The sequence below is a fragment of the Herpailurus yagouaroundi genome, unplaced genomic scaffold (assembly GCF_014898765.1).
Source record: "Herpailurus yagouaroundi ecotype Mexico unplaced genomic scaffold, PumYag 28, whole genome shotgun sequence".
In the NCBI taxonomy this organism is placed as follows: Eukaryota; Metazoa; Chordata; class Mammalia; order Carnivora; family Felidae; genus Herpailurus; species Herpailurus yagouaroundi.
Window position 1 is genome coordinate 66,634,978 of NW_024412376.1, and position 24,011 is coordinate 66,658,988.

Below are 24,011 nucleotides of genomic sequence, written 5' to 3' on the forward strand. Positions count from 1 at the left end.
ATTTTTAAGTGTGTAGCTGTTATCACTATTCTTTCCATTTTCACCTACTTTTATGGGAACAAAGCTTTTTTAGCACTTACATCTATATCAGTCATTTTCAAAATGCAGTCCAAAAACACCTACGAGTCCTTGAGATTCTTTCAGGTGTCCGTCAAATCCTCCCTTTTCCAGCTACACATTTTCATGCAGCTAGATTTTCTTCACAGGTTTCAATCAGAACAACATACTGCAAAAGATGCATAAGTAGATATGAGAACCCAGTTGCCTTTCTGTTTTTTAATTATTTTATTTTTTTAATGTTTATTTATTTATTCTGAGAGAGACAGGGCGTGCACATGCATGTAAGCACAAGCAGGGGAGGGGCAGAGGGAGAGAGACAGAAAGAGAGAGAGAGAGAGAGAGAGAGAGAGAGAGAGACAATCCCAATCAGGCTCCACACTGTCAGCATAGAGCCCAACACAGGACTTGATCTCACACAACTGTGAGATCATGACCTGAGCCAAAATCAAGAGCTGGATGCTTAACTGAATAAGCCACCCAGGCACCACCCCTCTTCCCCAGCTGCCTTTGTAAAGTAAGGCATCAGATTTGCAAATATGAAAAATAATGCCAATATTTTCACTATTTTTTTAAAATATGTCTTTAAAAATGTTAGTTATGGTTATATGTAATGGGTTTCTGACTTTTATTTTTTAATTAGTAAATAAATATTTTTAATTTCTCAATTTTAATTTCTAATGCAGAAAATATTGATAAAACCCACATAAACAAAAGCTCTTTGAGGGTATCAATAATTTTTTTTCAGCAAGGCAACATGCTTCTTTATTTCCCTGTCTTTCCATCTTAGTCTTCCTGCAGGATGGTGATGGGCTGGGAGGCTTCCCTCTGACTCAGGCCCTGGACACTCAGGAATTCCTGGGGTGGGAAAGTAAGGTAGGTAGAGGACTGCCACCCCAGCTTTATTCCTACTCTGCCTTCTGGGAAATCAGAAGCCCATCCTGCCCCCCAATCCTAACTAACACTGCTGCTTTTTTAAAATTCCAGGTGGCCTTAAAAAGAGAGTGTGGGGAGAGGGTATGAGGGGGAAATCAGAGGGCTGCCCTGTTTGGGGAAGGAGCCCTTGAGAAAATGGATCAGAAAATGGATCAAAGCTCAGTATTGGGTGTGAGGGGTCCACCCTGGTTCCTGGGGCAGGCAGGTGACTAGGGAAGTGATTCAAGAGAGTGAAGGTCACCAGCAGGTCCTCCTGCTGCCTCTGCCACCCCTGCCCATGAGGCTTCAATGATTTTTAAGAGCATAGAGGCACCTGGGTGGCTCAGTGGGTTAAGTGTCTGACTTCGGCTCAGGTCATGATCTCGAGGTTCTTGAATTCAAGCCCCGCATCAGACTCTGAGCTGACAGCTGAGAGCCTGAAGCCTGCTTCAAGTTCTGTTTCCCCCTCTCTCTGTCCCTCCCTTGCTCATGCTCTCTCTCTCTCTTTCAAAAATGAATAAACATTTTTAAAAATTTTTAAATAATAATTTTTAAGAGTGTAAAAGCGTCCTAAGTTCAACAAGTTTGAAAAAAATGCTGATCTATATAAGAATAAACTGATGCTTAAACCAGCCTCAATAGAGCAATATATGATATTTATCATTAATAATTTAATAATTGAAAAAATACACAAATCTATGTTAAGATATCTATTTTCAATAAAGCTTTTCTGTGTTTAGTAATTTATCAAAATTTGTAATGTAATTATTTTGCACTAATCAATTGTGTAAAAACAATAATTATAATGCAACATAATACAGAAACATTAACATTTGAAGCATCTTTTTAATACACTTTTTTGGAGTAAAGTATAATAGGCTGATCAATAAAAGATTTTCAAGCAAAAATATATTACATTAGGATAAAATTATGTGGAGTAAATGGAACAGAATTATGTGTTTCAGGAGAAAAGAAACAATGTAAAAATTCTGACACTTAAACAAGAGCTCCTCAAATCTGAAAACATTGCAGTACATCATTGTATTTCCAGAACCTAAAACATTATGTGTTTATTTCATGAATGAGAGATATCCTTTAACCCCTGACTCAAAATGAGAAACAAAACAGTGTAGGAAGCAGAACCGCACTAGTTACCATATGCTTCAGTCTAGCCAAACAGAACAAAATGTGTTAGAACCAACAATGTAACTGAACCAAAGAGGACTTCATACCATAGAGAATTCCAGGTGACATTGGAAAGCTAGGTCTAAAATAAACTCAAGTCCAAATGAAGAATCTTAGAGATAAATCACATAAAACGTTTATAATTGTGCCTAGTGTATGGCAAGTCTTCATAAATATTAGCCACCCTTATTTATGATTTTATCACGTCATTATCATTACCAATGGCCTTAGCCTATTTGGACTTCACGTAAGAATTCTCAGCTACTGGGGTACTTCCAAAGGATGTTTTTGGTCTTCAGTATTTTTTTTTTAATTTTTATTTATTTATTTTAAGAGTGGGGAGGGAGAGAGAGGATACCAAGCGGGTTCCCCACTGTCAGCGCAGAGCACAATGTGGGACTCGAACTCACAACCCACAAGATCATGACCTGAGCTGAAATCAAGAGTCCACACTTAACTGACTGAACCACCCATGCCCATGGTCTTCAGTCTTAAGTGAACTTCCCCCATGCCACTTAATTGCCCCTACTTGACTCTTTCGACACTCACTCCTGTTTCTATTTTGAAAATTCTGGTCATTATGTAATTCTTACATAATTATATTTCCTTTTTCATAAGCTAACTACTCTATTTCCCCATGATTCCATCCTCAGATCATCACTCTTCTAATTTTCTATATTTTCTCTGAGTAATGTTTTCAACATCATTTCCTAATCTTCCTTTCCAGCTTTAACCTGCCCTCAAACTGTGAACCACATGTCCATTAAGAGATGATTTGGGTGCTCCTAATGGATGAAATGCATTGACCATTTTGCCCCCACCTCCAAATTTTCTTACTTTATCTTAGCTATTTTAACTAGTAGCACAGGCATTTCACCAAATGGCATTGGCAGTTTTGGCATACCCATTGTTTCTCCTCTTTCCTAGGCATTATTTCCTCTTACCATTAAGTTCTTCTCATTTTACTCCTAAAATATTTATTAATTCAGTACCCTCCCTCCCAAACCCTTCTGCATCTATTGCTCTTGTTGAGGCTCCAGGATCTCTCACAACTATACTATCGTAATGGCTCGTTAACTGGCCTCCCCAACCGTAATCTGCCCTCCTCAAATCTACATACACTCCCTGACCATGTCTGTCTGCCTTAAATATCATTCAGTGGCTTCTCATCTAGGAAAGGATCAAATAAAAGCCCTTTAACACCACACACTAGGACCCTCATTGTTTCACCTCTTTCTCTTCTAACACAATGCACCCTATTAAGCTCCAAAAAGACAAAATTACATGCAGTTTTGTAAACCCAACAATCTTTCCTTTGCTTGATCCTTTGCCTGAAATTTTCTGTCCACACTTTTTATCTTAGATAATTTTTATTCATTTAAATGTCAAGAAATCTTCGCTGACCTCATCAGTCCAAAGGCTAAAAGTCTTGATGTACAGTTCTAAATTATCTGTGTAATATATATATTTATATATACATATCTGTAGATCTTCCACTAGACTATGATCCCATTAGGACATGAATGTTGTCTTATACATCTGTTTGTCTCCAGCACTTTATCACAGTGCTTCAACTATAGTCACTGAATAATCAATGTTGAACCAAAATTTTGGATAACTGCTCACAATTCAGGGCCATACTTGGTTAAACAAACAAAATGAAATGATAGCTCCTGGGGAAAGTTAAAATCTGTTTTAAATGAAGCTTCATTAAGAACCTAAAAGGGAAACATGAGAAGTAAATAAGTAAAGTACAAAGGCCTTATAAAGTAAGTTTGATAATCCTAAAATAATTCAAATCTAGTTATAGATTGTCTAGACATATTAATCTTTTCCATTACAACTCTATCAAGTTTCAATGCTAGTTTCAGATTCCCTACACAGAAAAACTGAATTATCTGGAGGTTGAGGATATGCCATGCTCTTTCCCATCTCCATAACTTTACCTATGCTGCCATTCATTGCATAAAATAACCTCTCTCTTTCCTTCACCAGGATAACTCATACATCATCAGTCTCAGCTGATTTGTATGTCTAAGGAAAGACATAGAATAGTGAAGTGCAAAAAGCATTTCACAAAGCAAATGTATAGTTTGATTCTGTCTTTATGTACCTTTTTCTCTGTACCTTCAATCCAAATGTATACAGTTTTACACAAAAATATTCAAGGAAGGGTACAATATCGACCTTTAGGGATAGAAGCATTGATTCAGGAAATCTTTACTTCACCTTCATAACATCTGGAAAGAGTTCATATTTCACTTCTGGGAAGTCTGATGGGCTTGTCCGTATTGGATTAGGTGCTCCTCCTTCCTACTCCACAGCATCCTGGAAAACTCTAGTGCATAGCAGCATCCCAAGGAGTTATTTGAGTATCTGTCCCACTATATACAAGCTTTTTGAAAGTGAAATTTATTTTTATACTCCGAACTGAATGTACCTGATGTATTTTGCAGTTCTATTCCAGAAATTCAACAAATATGAACAATTGAATTGAATTTTCCATGACTGTCAGTCCAGATATACAACACCCTCCCTCCAACCAGGAACAGGGGTAGTCAGTTTTGAGAGATAAAAGCTCAAAGCTTTAGAATTTAGTTTTTAAATATACATCCTGGGATAAAATATTATCTAGATTCAGTCAGATTTGCAAACAGCTTCCCAAATTTCAGGAGACTGGCTCTGACATCCTCATCAAAAATACAACAATCCATAGAAAATAGGTACTCAAACAATTTCTTGTACATGAATGTTCATAGCAGTACTATTCACAATATCCAAAAGATGAACATGACCCAAATGTGAATACATGGATATACAAATTGTGGTATGTACATACAATGGAATATTATTCAGCCATGAAAAGAAAATGAAGTACTGATACATGCTATAACATAGATGACCTTCAAAAACATTTAAGTGAAAGAATCCAGGCATGGAAGGCCACACATTGCATGGCTCCATTTATACAAAATAGCTAGACTAGGTAAATCCATAAAAAACAGAAAGCAGATTGGTGGTCACCAGCATATGGGGCAGGGGAGAATGAAAAGCAACTGCTTAATATATCCAGGATTTATTCTTGGCGTGATAAAAATGTTTTGAAACTATACAGAGGTGGTGGTTGCACACCACCATGAAGGTACTAGTTGCCACTTAACTTGTTCACTTTAACAAGGTCAATTTTATGTCATGTGAATTTCACCTCAATTTTTAAAAAAAAGCATTTATGATTTACAAATAATACAGAAATAGTTACATAGGAATTAATTTTATAAATATTTCTCATCATAAACCAAGCTTTAAAAGAGGAAAAAAATTAACATGTGATAAAAATCTTATTCATTTATGGAAAGCTAAATTTCCATGACCATATTCTATTTCTTTCCAGTTTTCAAGGTTCGACAGACATGACAAAACTGAAGAACAGAACTATTGGGAGACAAAGTCTGAATCAATTAATTTTTGGTATGCCCTAACTATAAAACAGATTACATGAATTTGCAAGTTTCATTGTTCCACAGCTCTTAAATTTGTTTTTAAAAGCTAAACTTAGCTGAGCTCTTTCTCATAACAATCAGAATAATTCTTTTGTCATTATTAAATAATCTATCTCAATACGTGCCATAAATCTGAAACTGAAAAAATAGATGACTCAAGAATATGAAATTTAGATTCCTTGAGAATGATGTAATCAAGTTTATTTGGATTCAGCTATTAATGTTATTCCTGATGGTACTGCCTTTGCTGTCACTTCCATGAGAAAATAGAAATGATTTTCCATGTGGAGAATTTTAAGGATATTAGCATCAAATAACATGTATTTTGTTAATAATGCTAAATGGCATCTCAATGCTATGGAATAATAAATGTGACTCCTTATACGCTTAACTTATGGTGACAATTACTTAGGCTTAATAGAAAGTTGCTCAGGAATGCACCATACACAGTAAGGTGATATTAAAGTGTACAATATCATTTCTACAATAACTATTAATATCCCAAAAGAAACCGTCTACCTGATGGTTTCAGTTAAGCCAGCTCAACAAATGCTGACCTTCTGTTATATGCTGAATATTGAAATAGGAGATAAAAAGATAATAAAAACAGAATTTCCATCTTTAGGAAATTTACAATTCAATAAGAGCCTCAGAATCCAAACAAGTTGTAACTAGATAGCTTTATGTATAATAAAATAGGGGCACACTACAAAAGTGGTACAACGAAGGCAATAATGAATTCAGTTTGGAGAAACTGGAAGGAATAATATGTGAACTGGCCTTCATAGGATGAATAGGAGCTCAATGGATGGGGAAAGTGTTTCAAATGGTCTAGACCTAGAAAACAACCTTGTCATCTTCGGAGAACTACAAACAATGCAATACTGAAAGAAAAGGAAGAAGAGGAGGGTATAGACAGGAAAAGAAGATAAAGGCAGGAAGGGGAAGAAGCATGAAAAAAGGAGAAAGAAAAAAAGAAAAGGAAGAAGTTAAGAAGTGAGAAGTTGAAAGAAATGTGGGTGGAGAAGTAGGCTGGGACCAGATTAGGAAGGATTTTATTGAGCTGGAACCTCCTCTTTTAAGCATCAAGTAGTCACTGAGGGAACTCATCTGGAGAATGACATGGTCAGATTTGATATTTGGAAAGGTCACTTTGGTAACAACATGGGGAAAAAATTTGCAGGGGCAAGTCTGAAATCAGGAAGATCAAATAGCAACCTATTTTAGTAGTTCAGGCTGCAAGTGAACAGTGCTTAAACTAACAAGGCCACTGGTGATGCTGCAGAGAAGACAGACTTGATATATGACATGATTGACCACCTTGGTTTTGAAAGTGAGAGAACAGAGGAAGCACTGGATAACTTAGAATGTGTTGGACTTTGGATAGCAGTGGTGGCATATCAGTAAGGCAGACAGGGAAAAGAAAAGTGGAACAGTTTCGGAGTGGAGAAAGGGGAGGCACATTGTTCAGCTCTGGGCATGTTGACTGAAGGACTTAGAAGACTCCCAGCTAAAGATACCTATTTAGGGTTCTCTGTTTTTAAATTATACTCAGAGACAGATGACATTATTGAGGGAGAGAATATAATGAGAAGAGAATCAACCCTGGAGAAAACCAAAGTTAATCATATTTCAAGCAAGGGGTGCTCTAAAGAAGATGTCACAGAAACAGGAAGAAATCCACTTTATGTTGTCATGGAAGTCAAGGGAGAAAGTAATTTAAAGGAGGAAATAATCAACACTGTTAAATGCCACAGAAAAACTGAGTGAAAACAGTGCCTGAAAAATGTTACTTGGATTTGGCGATTGAGGTGAAAAGTAATACAGTGGTAATTTCAGTGGAATTGGGAAGCTGGAATTCAGATTACCAATGGAGGGCAATAAAACAAGGTATTTTATTTTATACTGTTATGTTTTTATTATTTTATGTATTATATTGTATTGATTTTTTATGTTTTATTTTATAAAGGTATTATTCCAGGAAGATGATGGAGAAAGACAGAAATAAAAAAGGCATTAGCCAGGGAAAGAAAAGCTTCAAAGAGTATTATAGGCTTCTTTTAATGTCAATTCACAGTCTTTCTTTAAGAAAATAGAATTACTAGAAGTTTGGCTTCCAAAATTTTCCTGGTAGCAGGAAAATTCACTACTAAAAATTTTGAAATAATTTGAGACAGCGGAAATTTTAAAATCGTAGGAAATCCTTACCAGCAGAGAAACAACCTTCTGAGAACACGGCACCATAGTAAATTCAGATAGTGGTATGAAAAGCAAAGGAATGTCTTTCAGAGGTGCTGCATATCAAGAAGCTATTGACACTGTGGAGGCAGTAATGCATGGTGGTTAAGAATGGTTCTGGAATCCACCTATCTCAGTTCAAGGTCTGGCTCTACCACTTTCTCTGTGACCACACCCTAGTTACTTACATTGTCATCAGTCTGTCTTCTCACCTGTGAAATGGAGACAATAACCCAATCTACATACATGATGAAGTTCTGTCAGAAGTAAATGAGATAACATTTCTCTGGCATTAAGTGATAAGAATGACAATGTTGATTTGGTATATTTTGTTACTGAAGATGATGATGTTGATTACACACAGTTCATAAAGATCATATATAAAGATATGAAACTGGATGAGACCAGGTTGAAGGCAGTGAGCGTATACAGAAAAGAGGTTTAAAGACTTTTTCCAAGGCTATATGATGTGAAGAAAGAACCAGCACAGGAGACTAAATTGGAGCAGCCAGTGAGGTAGAAGGAAAACTAGGAGAGCAGAGTCATAGAGGATATGGAAAGAAAGTGTTTCAGGGAATGATCAATTGATACTAATGAGTCAAATGATACTAATAAATCAAGTAAAATGAGGACTGAGAATTGATCACTAGATGTAGCAGGAAAAAAAATGAAAATCTTTGATGACCTTAACAAGAGAGGATTGTCAAGGTGGACACTGTTTGTGTCCCTACATTAATGTGTGTGTGAGACCTTGATCACTTATGTGCAAGTCACTGAAGAGGGCAGATGTTTGTCCGTTTCTGGGTATGATCCAAATAAGGAACATGATATGTGGTTGATGTTTGCTGGGGGTTTCTGAGAAAGAAGTTTACATACTTTTCTCAGAGAGCTAATGGAAAGACATACTTTCTGCCACTGGATGTGACCATGAAGACCTTTATCCCTGGGATTTGTTGGCAGAGATCTTACAATCTTGAAAAGAAACTGTTTTGCCATAGAAGTAATAGAAACTAAGTAGAAACTAGTCACTAATGACATAATTGCTCATCCAGCTATCCAAAGTTGGATATACCTCTACTTATTTTCCCCAAAGTCTCTTTGGCTCAAGACAGTTATACTAGCAAATACTATTTTTTATGTAAGCCTCATTATATTTTTCTGTTATTTGCAAAAGAAATATTCTTGAGTTCAATAATTCTTAAGTTCAATTTATCAAGGCTGAAACTGCATGACCTGGTTGAAGGGAAGAACAGTGGATACTGGAAGAATTTTGGACAGTCAATAAAAATAATTCTTATCACAATCTATATATGACCAAATCCTGACCTTCTTCATTTCTACTTCCCCATTTTAAGGACATTCTAGTGATTTATAAAATTAATGTTTAAAAACTAGAATTCTGTTTTAAGAGAATTCTGGGAGAATAAAAGTCAAATGTGAATGTCTTATTTCCTATCCATTTCTAGGTTAAACCTATGTGTCTATCCTGAGCCAAGCAGCAGTTGTTGGTGGTGAGCCATTGAGTGTAAGTAAGATTTTCAGTTGTGAAATGATCCTGGCAGAGGAGAAAATGTGGGGCTTCTTCCAACATGGGCAAGCCTGAGTTTGAAACCAACCTCAGAGACTCTCAAGATGAAGTTTGCACTTGATGAACACCGGGGATAGCTTCAAAGTTCTGTGAACCCAAGCATCTGAGGATGACGTGGTCCGATGTGGGGGTTCTCAGTCTGACCCCTATGGAGCCCAAGGACTGTATCTTGTAGGCTGAGACTTCCCTCTTTCTGAAGGTAGGATGGTGTGAGTAGAAAAAGGAGCAGTAAGATTCTCTCTGCTGTCTAGATGGTCTGGCTGTGTACTTTCTACACAATTCCCCAGGGGGTTAGGCAGGTAATGCTTTGGTTCCCATCATTCATGGAACCTCCAATACTCTACCCAGGTCTACATAAAGAAAAGTAACAACCTGTGAGAATAACAAAATAACAACCTGAAAGAGAAAGATAAAAGAATATAGGAACCCAGTCAAATAGAGCTGCTGAGGAGATTTATGACAAGTTGGACAAAAACAGTTGAAAAGCACTTTAGTAGACTACACACACACACACACACACACACACACACACACACACAATCTAAATATATATTGAAGTCTAAATAGATATTGGTAGGCTGTCTGGGAATGTGTTTTTAAAAGTACTAAAGAAGAGTTCTTGAAATGAAAGTTGAATCAGTTTAGAAGAAAGGTATTTAATTATCTCACCAAAACCTAGAAGTTGGGGATAGTGGCAGGGTAGGATTAGGGTGGAGAAACTGGGTAATAAAAACATTCCAAACATCTCATCTGGTGGGATGAAAGAGAAAAGGAGCAAGTGAAAGTATGCTAAAGTTAGGGTGATGATAATTAGGAGGGAAGCCTCCTTGGGGAAAAAAACCTGGTATTTCCTTTCACAATTATATGTACATCAAATCATCACATTGTACATTTTAAATATATCACAATTTTATTTGTCAGTTATGCTTCAATAAAACTGGAAAAAAATGGAAAAAAGCAGGGAGGAACAAGAGGGAGAGAAAACAAAAGTCTAGTGAAGATTTCAGTTTCTTCATCCTTCTGTGCCTCTTGGACTTCCATCTTCTGTGAGTCAATATAGTTCCTCTAACTTTGAGTTAAAAAAATGTATCTTGTTTTTAAACAGTAGAAGAAAAATGTATATCTGGCTTTGAGCAGCAGAAGAGGGGTCCATAAGGTCAAGTGAAAGGGATTGGAATGAATACTAACTTGAATAAACCAGAGAAATGAGAATAATTTAAACATAATATTAAAATAAGAGCAAAATAAAGGAAAACAAATAAGTCAATATGCTCAGTGTCAACGGATTGGACACGTCCATTAGAAGAGTCAGTCATTTTGGATTAAAAAAGAAGAAAAAAATTAGAGAAAGTTATTTAAAATAAAATAATTAGAAAACTGGAAATAAAGGAATAGGTAAGAAAATACCAGGCAAATTCAAGCACAACAAAAAAGAGGAATAGCAATGTTAATATCAGACAACACAGAACTTAAGGTATTGTCTTAAACTGGATAAGCAGGGTAAAGCACTGAGCTAGATAAGAAGGGAAGTCACATTATCATAAAAGATACAAAAGAATGCATTGTATGAATGCATCAGTCGACATAGGTGCTACACCACATAAAGCAAAAACTGTTATAATGGAAGGGGAACCTGACTAAAAATACATTTATATCATGAAATTTAAATACATCTCTTGACAAATCAGAGACCTAGTAGGAAAAAAAATGGAGAAATTGAAAAGTATAACCAACAATTAAAAATACGTAGCTTAGGGGCGCCTGGGTGGCGCAGTCGGTTAAGCGTCCGACTTCAACCAGGTCACGATCTCACAGTCCGTGAGTTCGAGCCCCACGTCGGGCTCTGGGCTGATGGCTCAGAGCCTGGAGCCTGTTTCCGATTCTGTGTCTCCCTCTCTCTCTGCCCCTCGCCCGTTCATGCTCTGTCTCTCTCTGTCCCAAAAATAAATAAACGTTGAAAAAAAAAAATACGTAGCTTATATATCTTAGAGAATCTAATAACCCTCCCCACACTACCTCAGCATAATCTTATAACTAGACGAAATGAGCATGTAGGAATGGCCTAGCACCTCTCTCTGGCAGCCTAAGGCAGAAGGAGAATGGGAACAGAAAGAAAAAGAGGCAAGAAGGGGAAAAGAAGGAAGAGGAAGACAAGGGGGCGGGGACAAAAAGAGAGAAAAGAGGGTAGAGAACAAGAAGGAGATGGAGATAGAGGATCTGAGGAGAGGGAGAAGAAAAGGGGGAGGAAAAGGGGGAGACCATGCGTTGAAATTCTGTCCCTGCCTCTCTAAGGCCTCTGTGTAATGAACATTGAAATGAATGAATGTGTTTTTAGTGTTTTAGAATAGTATTTAGCATTGAGACCATTTTTTTTCTGCCTATTTACCTCATGAAAAACAAAGAGCACACTAAAGTGATATACACAATGATACTTTATTTAGATTTTTTGGTTCTGCACAGTCATTAAATTCTTTTCCTGGAAGAGCTATTATTAACAGTGCTAATTGTAGTTCCGTGCAACAGCTCTCAATGGCTTGTCATGTTTAGAAGGGTGTTTTTCAGTAAGCTTCTGAAAGCCCTAATTAATGGAAAAGACCAGACTCTCACTGCTTCTTCTATACATGCTTGAAGTACAAAAGATGTTTGATAAAACCATACTACCAAATGATCAAAATGAACTTTTTCCAATCAAACAAATGTGGTTTACACAACCACAAATCTATGTAAGACAATAAATGGGCTAAAATATTTATTATCTCTAAGAACATTATTCAATGCTTTCATCAGAATACCTAAATCCCCTTTTTCTCTCTCATCAAAAAGAGATAAGTAGCCTTGAATATTATACTGTTTATATTCTATTTAATTTTTCAAAAATTCTATTATGAAATTTCTCAAATATTTGTGAAGTTGAAAAAATTTCACAGGGAAGACTTACATCCTCACTACCTCGATTCTAACATAATCTCTTACTACCTTGTTTCATTCCATATCTATCCATCCCTCCACTCATTAATCCATCTTGCTTTTTTTCATGCACTTCAAAGTAAATTGAAACATCAGCCTACTTTTCCCTAAGTACTACAGCAAACATAGTGATTAGTTTTCTGACATGGACAAGATACGTTCATCTCCACTGCAGTAAACAGTAAGATGCAGGGCACATATATTTGGTGTAGGAGCTAAGATCCTGGATATACGACTTTCTGCCCATGTCTAAAAAATAAACAAGGAAATAGCTAAACAACATCTTGAAGTTCTGTGGAAAAAATGAAAGCTACAGAGATTATTAATAATCCTGCATTTCTAAGAGAAAAGGCAATAAATTCATTTTTCTTTAGACTTCTTCTAAACCTGTCAGACACCTATAAACACAAGCCAAATCCCCTGATTTGTCAATGAGGAAAAATAATGTTTAAGAATCCTGTTACTTAAGCAATAGAGAAGATTATAAAGAAGAAACAAAAAGCACCTGAAACCTATAATTGTGACCATCCTTGCCCAAACATCACCATTGATTTATTCATTCATTCAGCAAATAACTTTGAGTGGTTACTGTGTGTCATGTGACACAAAGACTATGTCCTAAGATGCCGATATTCTAGTCATATGTCGGGAGCTAACAGATGCTATAATGAAAAATAAAGAAGGGTATTAGTGTCAGAGAGTAAAGATGCTATTTTGGGTAGGGTCATCAGGAAAATCCTTTTTAAGGAAGCAACATTTAAGCAGAAGCATGGAGGTGAAGGCAGGAAGATGGAGACCTCTGGGCAAAGGGGGACCACAAGTACTAAAGCTGTGAGGTGAGATGGCATTCAGGACGTCTGAAAAGCAGTGAGGACCAGTGTGGCTGGAATGTCCTGAGGGAAAGAGAATGACATGAGGTTAGAGAAGTTACAGGGGCCAGGTCCTACGCTGAGTGAGATGGAAAACCTCAGGAGAGTACTGGTAACAGGAGGATCCTGATCTCATTTAGCATTCCAAAGAACCACTCTGGCTGCTGTGCAGACACTGTGCCTTAAGAAGGCAAGCATGCCATGTAGTATTCCATTGTGTATATAAACCACAATCTCTTTATCCATTCATCAGTTGATGGAATACTACGTGGCAATGAGAAAGAATGACATATGGCCTTTTGTAGCAACGTGGATGGAACTGGAAAGTGTTATGCTAAGTGAAATAAGTCATACAGAGAAAGACAGATACCATGTTTTCACGCTTATGTGGATCCTGAGAAACTTACCAGAAGACCATGGGGGAGGGGAAGGAAAAAAAAAAAAAGGTTAGAGAGAGAGGGAGCCAAAACATAAGAGACTCTTAAAAACTGAGAACAAATGGAGGGTTGATGGGGGGTGGGTGATGGGTATTGAGGAGGGCACCTGTTGGGATGAGCACTGGGTGTTGTATGGAAACCAATTTGACAATAAATCTCTTAAAAAAAAAAAAAAACAAAGAAGAAGAAGGCAAGCATGGAAGACGAAATCAGAAAACAGATTCTGGCAGGAATTCAGGTGAGAGCTGATGGTGCCTGGACTTGGGTGGGAGCAGTGGAAGTAGTATATACACATACATGTACAGCCATAGACTTCAATAATTTTACCAGAATGGGACCATGTATATGCTGAATTGTGTTGTTCAAATTTTTCTCACACACTCCTTTTTATTTTCCCATTACTTGGGCCTCCAACCCACACCCCAATATTCCTCCCTTCCAGTAACTAGTGTAAGAAGCCAGCCATTTATGCAATCTTTCACATTACACATATATCACACATGTAGGATTTTTATAATGTCTTGCTTTACAAAAATTGAATCATCGTCTCACAACTTTGTTGTGTGAATTGCTAATATTTTTGCTCACCTTTCTATTTAGTTATTCATCTTTTCTTACTTTGTAGGAAAACATTATACATGTACATTATAGGTATTGACTCTGTGTTCCATTTCTCAATTTATCATATATGTTCTGACTTTATTCATGGTTTTATGGTATTTTGCCATTCTAAAAATATTTCTCATAATCAATAATGTCTATCTTACAGCTTTTGGGTTTCCTGGTTTTCTTTAAATCATCTGCCCTTAGCCATACATATATTCCAAATTTTCTTCAAAAATTTACTTTTTGATAATTACACTGTGAAATACAAGTCCAATCAATATTGGATTTAATTCCTTGTACAAACTCCATTTTTGAATACCAGAACTTGTGTTTTGTTTGTTTTCCGTTGTTTTAAAATTATCATGCTGTTCCAGAAAGTGTGGTTCCCTCCTTTATTACAGTTGTTTGTATGCGTGGCTCTTCAGCAAAATGCAAGCCCCTTGAGGACAGATTCGTGTCATTTATCATTATGTCCCTGTGTTGCTCCTGAGCTTTTTTGCCCTCAGTTCCATTTCTCATGCCCACCCCTTCCCATCCCCAGAGACACTGGGGAAAGAAGGTTGATGCCTGCTGCCTGCATTTCCCCTGCTCCCCCATCTACTGTCTCCAGTTGGGTTCAATTAATAGGAGACACTAGGTTTGAAGGGTGGGAGGAAGGGAGAAGCCAGTGCATTTCTCCTCCTTCTCTGAGTCAGCCAGCATCTGACTTTCCTCTATAATCCCAGTTCCATAACCTTGGCCCCCAAGCTCCTATATGATCATCTCCTCCTTTGGAACCCTAGAGGGCAGTGGTTTTCTGGGTTGCTAATCTCTGGTTAGCCTCACTGTCCCTTCTCTGACTTTTCAGCTTTCCCATCATCTAAGTAAACCAATTCCCTGCTTTAAATTTCCTATATTTTCTTGGTTCAGCTGTGATACACTCTTCAATAGTATTTACCCTTGTGCCTCAATCAGAGGAAAAGCTCAAATAAATATTTTTTTAAGCAATGATTATCATCATGGCCTTCCAAACATTAGCACAATTCGTGGGAACTGTTTATTCTTACTCATTCAACACCACGTGCAATATCATCAACCAAACATTGCTGAGTACCACTTAATCACCACCTCCAAAAATACAGCATCCAGTTTCCCTATCACTTCAGTGATGGTACTATTCTCTGTAGGGGCCATAGGCAGGCCATCCTAAGATGGGCCATTTTGGCATGAACATTATTTTGAATTAAAAAGCAAAACTCAGCAAATTCAGGAAAAGCTATTTATCTCCCCCAAAACTGCCTAAAAATAATTTAATTAGAGGACCTGCTCCAGGAAGAGAGCTATCACTAGAGCTAACGACATTATTATGGATATGATAGACAAGGAGGAACTTAGCAGGGCCTGTTTGATCAAAATCCTCTATATCTCATCATTTCTTTTTAATATTTTAAAAGTTTATTTATTTTGAGAGAGAGAGAACAGGGGAGGGGCAGAGAGAGAGAGAGAGAGAGAGAGAGACAGAATCCCAAGCTGGTTCCCTGCTGTCAGCACAGAGCCGAACGAACAGGGGGTTCAGACTCATGAACCGTGAGATCACGAACTGAGCCAAAATCAAGAGCTGCCCCTGTCCCATTGTTTCTGAGTGGCTCAGCAAACATTAGTTTACCAAACATTTACTCTTTTATGTCTTCCTGTGAATTACATTCCTTCCCTTTGAAGTCCCAGACCTCTACTCCTTTTCCTTAGTTCAGAATGACATATATACCTCATTTTGTCTGACTATCTTTGGAATTTCCATGTCTGTGTGGATTCCCCATATATAGGAAATTGAATGGGATTTTCTCCTATTAATCTGCCTCATGTCAATTTGCTTCTTACTCCATCTAGAAGGACCTAGTAGGGCACAGGAAATTCTTGCTCCCCAATACCTCATTAATAGATTCTGTAGATTCTGGATTTAGTTCAAAATTTCTCTGTCCTTTATTCCCATTCAGCAACATCTTTTCGCCTATGAGTCTACTAACCATATTGGTTACAAAGATCTTTTCTCTTCAGGCTCCATGCTTTCTACCTTGCAAACTGAACTGTCAACATTTATTAAGTGACTGAGCAAGTATCTATTGAGAGTCCAATATCTGCCAAGCGCTATGCAAAGCAGAAGCTACAGGGTCACCGAGAGATAGTCTTTCTGGGATCTCAGCAATTTGGCAATTATAATTCAATGTGATAAAGGATATTTTGGTGGGCAGAATTTGAGATGGCTCCCTAAATCCCCTACCCCTGGTGTACACACCCAGTATAATCCCATCACCTTAAGCATGGGCAGAATTAGTGAATATGAAGGGACAGTCACTCCCTTGATTAGGCTACATGATAAGTTAAAGGTGATATGTAGTCACTCCTGTGATTATGTAATGTTACATAAGCTCCTATCTAAGCATATTTCCTGCTGGTCTTGAAGAACCAAACTGCCATGTTATAGAGAAGCCCACATGACGAAGACCTGACTTGAGAGTGGGTCTCACCCTATAGCTATTAAAAAAAAAAAAAAAACAAAAACATAAACAAAAAAACCCAGAGACCTTAGTTCTACAGCTGCAAGGAAATAAATTCTGCCAACAAACTAAGGGATCTTGGAAGCCTAATTTTCCCTAGTCCAGCCTCCAGATGAAGACACAGCTGGCAAACATCTTGATCTTAGCCTTAGATCCAGGGCAGAACATCCAGAATACCTGACCCACAGGCCATTACATTTGTGGTAATTTGTTACACAGCAATAAAAAAAACATATGACAGGGTTAAGCAGAGGATATCACTGATACACAGAGGAAAAGACTTAACCCAGCCCGTGGTGAGGGATGACCTTTTTTAAGAAAGACATAAAGCTGAGATCTGAAGACTGCATAGGTTAGTCAAGCAAGGAGAAGGGGAGTGGGGAGAGGAGGGATAAAGAAATATTCCATATGATAAATAATCCAAGAAGTGTGTGTGTGGTGGGGGAAGGGAGAAAGGGAAGGTAGGAAGGAGAAAGAGAAACACAGACTGACCCTAAACTCCTCCTGTTTAGGGGCACCTGGGTGGTTTAGTCAGTTAAGCGTCCGACTTCAGCTCAGGTCATGGTCTTAGCTCAGGTCATGGTCTCACGGTTTGTGGGTTCGAGCCCCGTGTCAGGCTCTGTGCTGATAACTCAGAGCCTGGAGCCTGCTTCAGATTCTGTGTCTCCCTCTCTCTCTGCCCCTCCCATGCTCATGCTCTGTCTCTCAATAATAAATAAAAGTTAAAAAACAAAATTAAAAAAAAAAACCTCCTCCTGGTTAGATCTCTAGTTTTCTAATTACTTGACCCTGAGCCATATACTTAAACCATATCCTTTAGAACTCTTCACCTTATGTTTCTACTCTGCCTAACTGCTGCCATTTCATCCAATACTTTAGCCAACAAATTTCATTTGTGCTAGGAAAGATCTGTGTTTTTTTTTTTGTTTGTTTTTTGTTGTTTTTTTTTTTTTTTTTGCAACTCCTATCCCAGAAATTTTGCCATAAATATCCTAGGCACAGAGAACAGCTTCTTTGACTCAACAATAGGTCTTCCCCATTTGTTTCACATAACAAGTGTTTCATCATCTCCAGGACACTATCCTACAGTACTTCCTTAGTCTCTACCCAGGATCCCACACCTCACCCCCAACAGTGCATTTATGTAATGATTGTGTGCACCTCTGTTCATGGGATCTCTGGCTACATAGTCTCTTCCTTGGCTTTTTGAAGGTTAGGACCATGTCCAGTTTATGTTCTGTGTTTTAGTTTGTTATTATATCATAATCACCTCCTGACTGGCTGCTTTATTTTCTTGGAAGCAAGGTTTGACATTTGAGCAAAGAAGGTTTCATTCTTCTCAAAGAAGAAAGAAACCTCTCTCAGCCCTAGTCCCCAGACCATCATTCAGTTCTTCTTTTCTCATAGAATATTTTTATGGCTTGGAGATATGGAAAATGGGCTAGGAATTTTTTTTTTTTTTAAGTAGGCTTCACCCCCAGCATGGAGTCCAACGTGGGGCTTGAACTCACAACCTTGAGATCAAGCCCCGAGCTGACATCAAGAATTGGATGCTTAACTGAGCCACCCAGGAGCTGCAAAAATTCATTTTTGTCTTTGTTACCAATCAAGTATATATATAGCTAAGCTTTTCTGAGTGCACATTACATGCCCAACACTGTGTAAAATACATGGATTACCTTATCCCATGCTCATAGCAAACTTATAGACATATGTAGTAATATATTGCTCATTATACAGATAGGGAGACTAAAGCCTAGTAAGTAGCAAAGCAGGGATACCAGCCTTAGCACTGTGTGTCTAAAGCCTCGGTTTTCAACCACTATCCCATGATGTTTCCACAGGTCTCAACCTGGTCATTATCCATCCAGGAAGTCTTCCCTGACCACAGAGGCAACCAAATAATGTTGAGGCTAGGAAGCTGTCACCTCCTCAGAGAATTTTACATTCTGGCACAAAGCTAGGAACACAACTGAGACTGCCTGGATTTTATCACAGTTCTGCCATTTATCGACTTTGTGGTCTTAATCCCTCAGCCTTAATTACTTCATCTGTAAAATGAGGATAGTAATAACTATCTTATAAGGTAACCATGAGAATTAAATAAAATGAGGCACATAAAGTGTTTATTCCTGGGATTAGCAGCTTGTAAGCACTGAAGAAAAATATAATTACTGTGTTCTCATCCTCAAGGGAACCAAAGCAGGTATAAATACTTAAGGTAATGCACTTCCTACTAGTTGAAAAAGCAATATTCCTCAAGAGTCAAGTGTTCCTTTCTATGCATTGAAATGATAAATGTCACACATGTTGAAAATTGAAATGTTACTTTAGAACATTATCTTAACATTATTTAAATTATTTATAATAACCAGAGGAAAGAGGGGCTATAAGTGAGTATCTTTTTCTTTGTGGATTTTCTTTCGTAATTTTTTTTTTGTTTATTTTATTATTTTTGAAAGAGAGACAGAGCATTAGCAGGGGAGGGGCAGAGAGAGAGCGAGACACAGAATCTGAAGCAGGCTCCAGGCTCTGAGCTGTCAGCATAGAGCCCAATGTGGGGCTCAAACACACGAACCAACCTTGAAATCATGACCTGAGCCGAAGTCAGACGCTTACCCAACTGAGCCACCCAGGAGCCCCTCTTTGTGGAATTTTTAATGACGAGCACTAAATAACATTGTTGTAACTATGAAATATTTCAGCTGATTTGCAAATTCCCAATAACTTTGCATTAAGTTAAAGAGGATGCTGTTTAAGAGAGAGGCTCAAAGCTGCTGTAAACCCAATACATCAGAGTGAGCAGTACATTCAGGACAGGAGGTCGGATTGGCTCTTTCATTATTTTCAATGTAGTTAATGAAAGGCAAACTTCAAAATGTTCAGAATTCCAGGACTTTTCAGATAAACACTGAAAATAGGGAGTATGATTCATGTCCGAGGTTGATTTACTGAAAAATACAGATGTGGAGAGAAAATTTCAGCATTTCAATCTTCTCTAAATATGGTGTCTTTGAAATACAGCAGTGAAGGTCTCAACTGCAGGCCAAGAGATGTGGGCCCCAGTGCTGGCTCCCTGCTAACTAGCTGTGTGGCCTTGGCAAGCCGCACCATCTCACTAGGCCTAGCATCCTTATCTTTAAAAAAGAAAGGATGAGGAGCCCCACAGCAGGACCCCACACACTCCCCCTAGCTTTAATACTCCATGGAATAAACGACGTGGTATCTTTACTTATTTTCGGTGTCTTTTGTTTTTAAAGTGGATGATCACCTTTGAAAGCATACATTTTAAATAAAGCATGGGTTTAAGGCATCTTAGAAAGGCATCTTGATGGCCACTGGCTGGAAGAAAATAGACTGCAATTAGCAGCTGCAACCAATGCAAAATTAAATCACACAGCAAGAGTATCCAAATATTTTCCTAGGCCTAGAAACAGACCATTCAGGATTATCATTTTAAAAATCATAACTATTCCAAAAGGTGCATGGTTAGCAACCATGTGAAAAAATAAGGCACAGTATGTTATAAATAAAATGGATTTTACATGTAAACTTCAATTATAGAAAGCAAAGCAAATATGAATTATTTTCAAACACTCCAGTTAGATTTTAATTCATAACAGCCCAAATTTCCAATGAACTCATATTTCAAAATATTATACAATTTTTAAAGTAGACTTTAATATAATTATACTTCTCTTGCTTCAGGGCACTGTGCAAGCCCAGAGGAATAGACTGACCCATTATACCTCAGTTTCACGCATGAAATGGGAATACGAACAGCAATGCTGTACATAGTCTCCCAAACCTTCATAGAAGAGCAATATGTTCCACTAAGCTAGACTGGAAGCTGGGATTGGAAGTATTTGTTAATGGTGTAATGGAAAGTCATTTCAAAACTGATGAACTGGCATTTCCTTTGGCAACTCATGTGAATTTTACTGACATCCTGCAAAATCTTGGACTCCTGGTTTATGAACCAAGTTTTTGTTTCTGTTGCTGTTGATAGTGTTATGTGTCTTGTTTTATTTTTGTTTTGGTCTTCCCTCTCCCAGGAACTATTATTATGAGCAGATATGTTCATTTGTAGTCATACTTGAAACTGTATCCTTCTTATCGCTTTCTTTCTGTCAGAAAACGGTCTAATCCCTGTAAGTCAAACTGTATTACAAATACCCAATCTTATTCCTGTCCTGGTGAAATCAAACACCTTGGAAATAGGTTCCAAATCCATTATGTGTCCTCTCTGCATTCCTCAGGAGACATAAACTAAATTGCCAAATCTCTACCAGCAGAGTTACCAAACAAAGAACAGAAGGAACGTACCTCAACAAGGGAGAGAGTAAGCAAATAGAAAAAGATAGTCTACATATGGAGCGCATGCACACACACACACACACACACACGCATGTACACGTGGATACTTATATATGTTTTGATCAAATGCCACATTTAGGAAATATTAGAAAATTTTAAAGAAGCTATATCTATGTTAAGCATGGGATTACTATAATTCTGCAGTTACCATTAGTAAATGATAATTGTGCATCTTCTAGGTGGTCTTGACAAAACTGATGATCTCTGAATGGAAGGAACTGCCTTCCAACATGGGTGATCTGCTACTTCTGAGCTTTTTCTTTGGTTGCTCTGGGAAGTTTAATAGTCATTTAATCAACCTTCAAGTACTCACTGAACAAGCTCTAACTAAACATTGTGATTTGAGTGCTGAGATTAGTGAGATACTGCTCCAGGGAAATTGATGTTTTGAGTGTTTCTAGGGCAACAGTTAATCTCTCCCAGCAGCCAGTCAGTTAGAAAATAAGGGGATGGGACTATTGAAACCTTTTTAAATTAAATGAAACACCATCTTTGAAGATTAAGGCCAATGGAGAGATGCAATCAAAGACACACTAATGATACAAAGGAGCATGCTGTTTAAGTAATGACATAGTTACTCAAAAGAGCAGAAATTGAGAAAATTTCATTTGATTAAATAGTTTTTTGTTTGGGTAATTTGGGTTTGGTTTGATTTTGTATGTTACTTTCTGTGGTTTTTCAATACAGTTTAACTGTTGATCTGCCTAGAGGTTTGGCTTCAGGAGAATCTGAAGTAATTGTGTAGTCCTGATTGTAACAGTGATGAATCTAGATGCAGGACTGTACAATATTTAAGCAAAGGCAGAGAAGAACAAAGACAACTATTCATTTGCCTTTCTGTTTCTGTTTGCCTTTTTTCTGTTTCTCATGACCCCACCATTATTCTTAGAGTTACCTTTCCTCTCTATTATTTAATCTCCTTATTGATAACCCTGGGAAACATTCTTCTTTAACAAAATGAATATTGTCAGTTATAGTTATGTTTTTCTCTTTTGAGGTCTGTAAAGGCTCAGATCAAGAACCAACAATTTCTTAGAAATGAGAGTGTCCTTTTTATACTTTTTCTTCTCACTCATGGTGAGCAGGGGGATGGGTAATAGAAGACTCATCTTGATGTTATCTACCTTTTTAAAAAAATTTTTTTGGGGCGCCTGGGTGGCGCAGTCGGTTAAGCGTCCGACTTCAGCCAGGTCACGATCTCGCGGTCCGTGAGTTCAAGCCCCGCGTCAGGCTCTGGGCTGATGGCTCAGAGCCTGGAGCCTGTTTCTGATTCTGTGTCTCCCTCTCTCTCTGCCCCTCCCCCGTTCATGCTCTGTCTCTCTCTGTCCCAAAAATAAATAAACGTTGAAAAAAAAATTTTTTTTAATTTTTTTTCTGCCCCTCCCCCGTTCATGCTCTGTCTCTCTCTGTCCCAAAAATAAATAAACGTTGAAAAAAAAAATTAAAAAAAAAATTTTTTTTAAGTTTTTGTTTGTTTGTTTGTTTGAGAGAGAGAGAGACAGAGTGCAAGCAGGGGAGGGGCAGAGAGAGAAGGAGACACAGAATCTGAAGCAGGCTCCAGGCTCTCAGCTGTCAGCACAGAGCCTCACACAGGGCTCACACTGATGAGCTGTGACATCATGACCTGGGCCGAAGTTGAATACCCAACTGGCTGAGCCACCCAAGCATCCCTTGATATTATATACCTTAAAGGGAGTAGGATGGAAATCTTTCCATCTTTAGGAATCCTGTTGAAGATATGGATAGAAAGGATCTGTTACCAACTGACATAATATTTCAGTAACTGATGATACTTCAGAAAGAAGCAGAAACTCAAAATTTACAGAATACAGAGGGATGCTACAGAAGGAAATCTGGGAAGAAAATTAAAGGGAACAAAATCACATACATAATCACAGAACCCGTCACCCACTAGATTAGTAATCTTCCTGGATGGCTAGTTTGTTTATTTGTTTACTGTTTGTTTTGGTGGGAAGGTTTCAGACTGTGGAGAGATTATAATTTTAAGTACCCAAGGTATTCAACTCAAGGAAAAAAGATAAACTCATTTAACACTTAACACTTGTCCCTGTGCCTTCAAAGACAAGAAAGTCCTCAGGAAGTTTGTATCCAGGAGAAAATACAGATTCAAAGTTTTCAGAATAGGAGAAGTACTCACTAGTTTAGTGTACCAGCTTACCTTACCTTCTTTTTTTTCAAAAAATTTATATTGTAGGTACATCATGATCTCCCTCCAACATCCATCAAGAGATACAAGCTTTGTTTTTCTTTCTTTTTTTTTTTTTTTCACCAAAGTAGCTATAGATTGGGAGGTGCTTTATTTTTTTTAGTAGGGTAATTTGAAAAACAGTTCCCTGAAGAATCAGAGTTTAATCTCAACATACATAGAAACTAAACATAAGTGAATGGAAATTTCCAAACAGTACATTGTGTGACTGGCTGACCTCTGTAAGATGTGTATCTGTTTGTTTTTCTTTTTAAAACAAATGCGCTATTTTAACACCTACTCACTAATGGGAGTTATCAGTGTTTCCAACTGACAAACAGCCAATGCAGAAGGATTAGGAAGAACATGGATTAATAATTTCCTTGTAGGTGGAAAGAAAACACCGTGTGTTTAAAGGCAGCCATTCTGCAGGCTTAAGTCCTTGGGGAAGGGAAAGTTCCCAGTGCTTTACAAAATAAATTTTATTTTAAACATTTTTTTTTTATTTTTTTTTCAACGTTTATTTATTTTT

The 24,011-nt window shown here is 37.6% G+C and overlaps 1 long non-coding RNA gene across 1 annotated transcript in view; it reads right to left on the minus strand.

The window, feature by feature from the left end:
* The window catches only part of LOC121030431 (uncharacterized), a 73,962-nt gene that overhangs the window by 26,178 nt on the left and 23,773 nt on the right, over positions 1 to 24,011 (minus strand). The window contains exon 3 of the long non-coding RNA XR_005790196.1: positions 81 to 226. This is a non-coding gene — a long non-coding RNA (uncharacterized LOC121030431). The remainder of the gene's footprint in view (positions 1 to 80; positions 227 to 24,011) is intronic.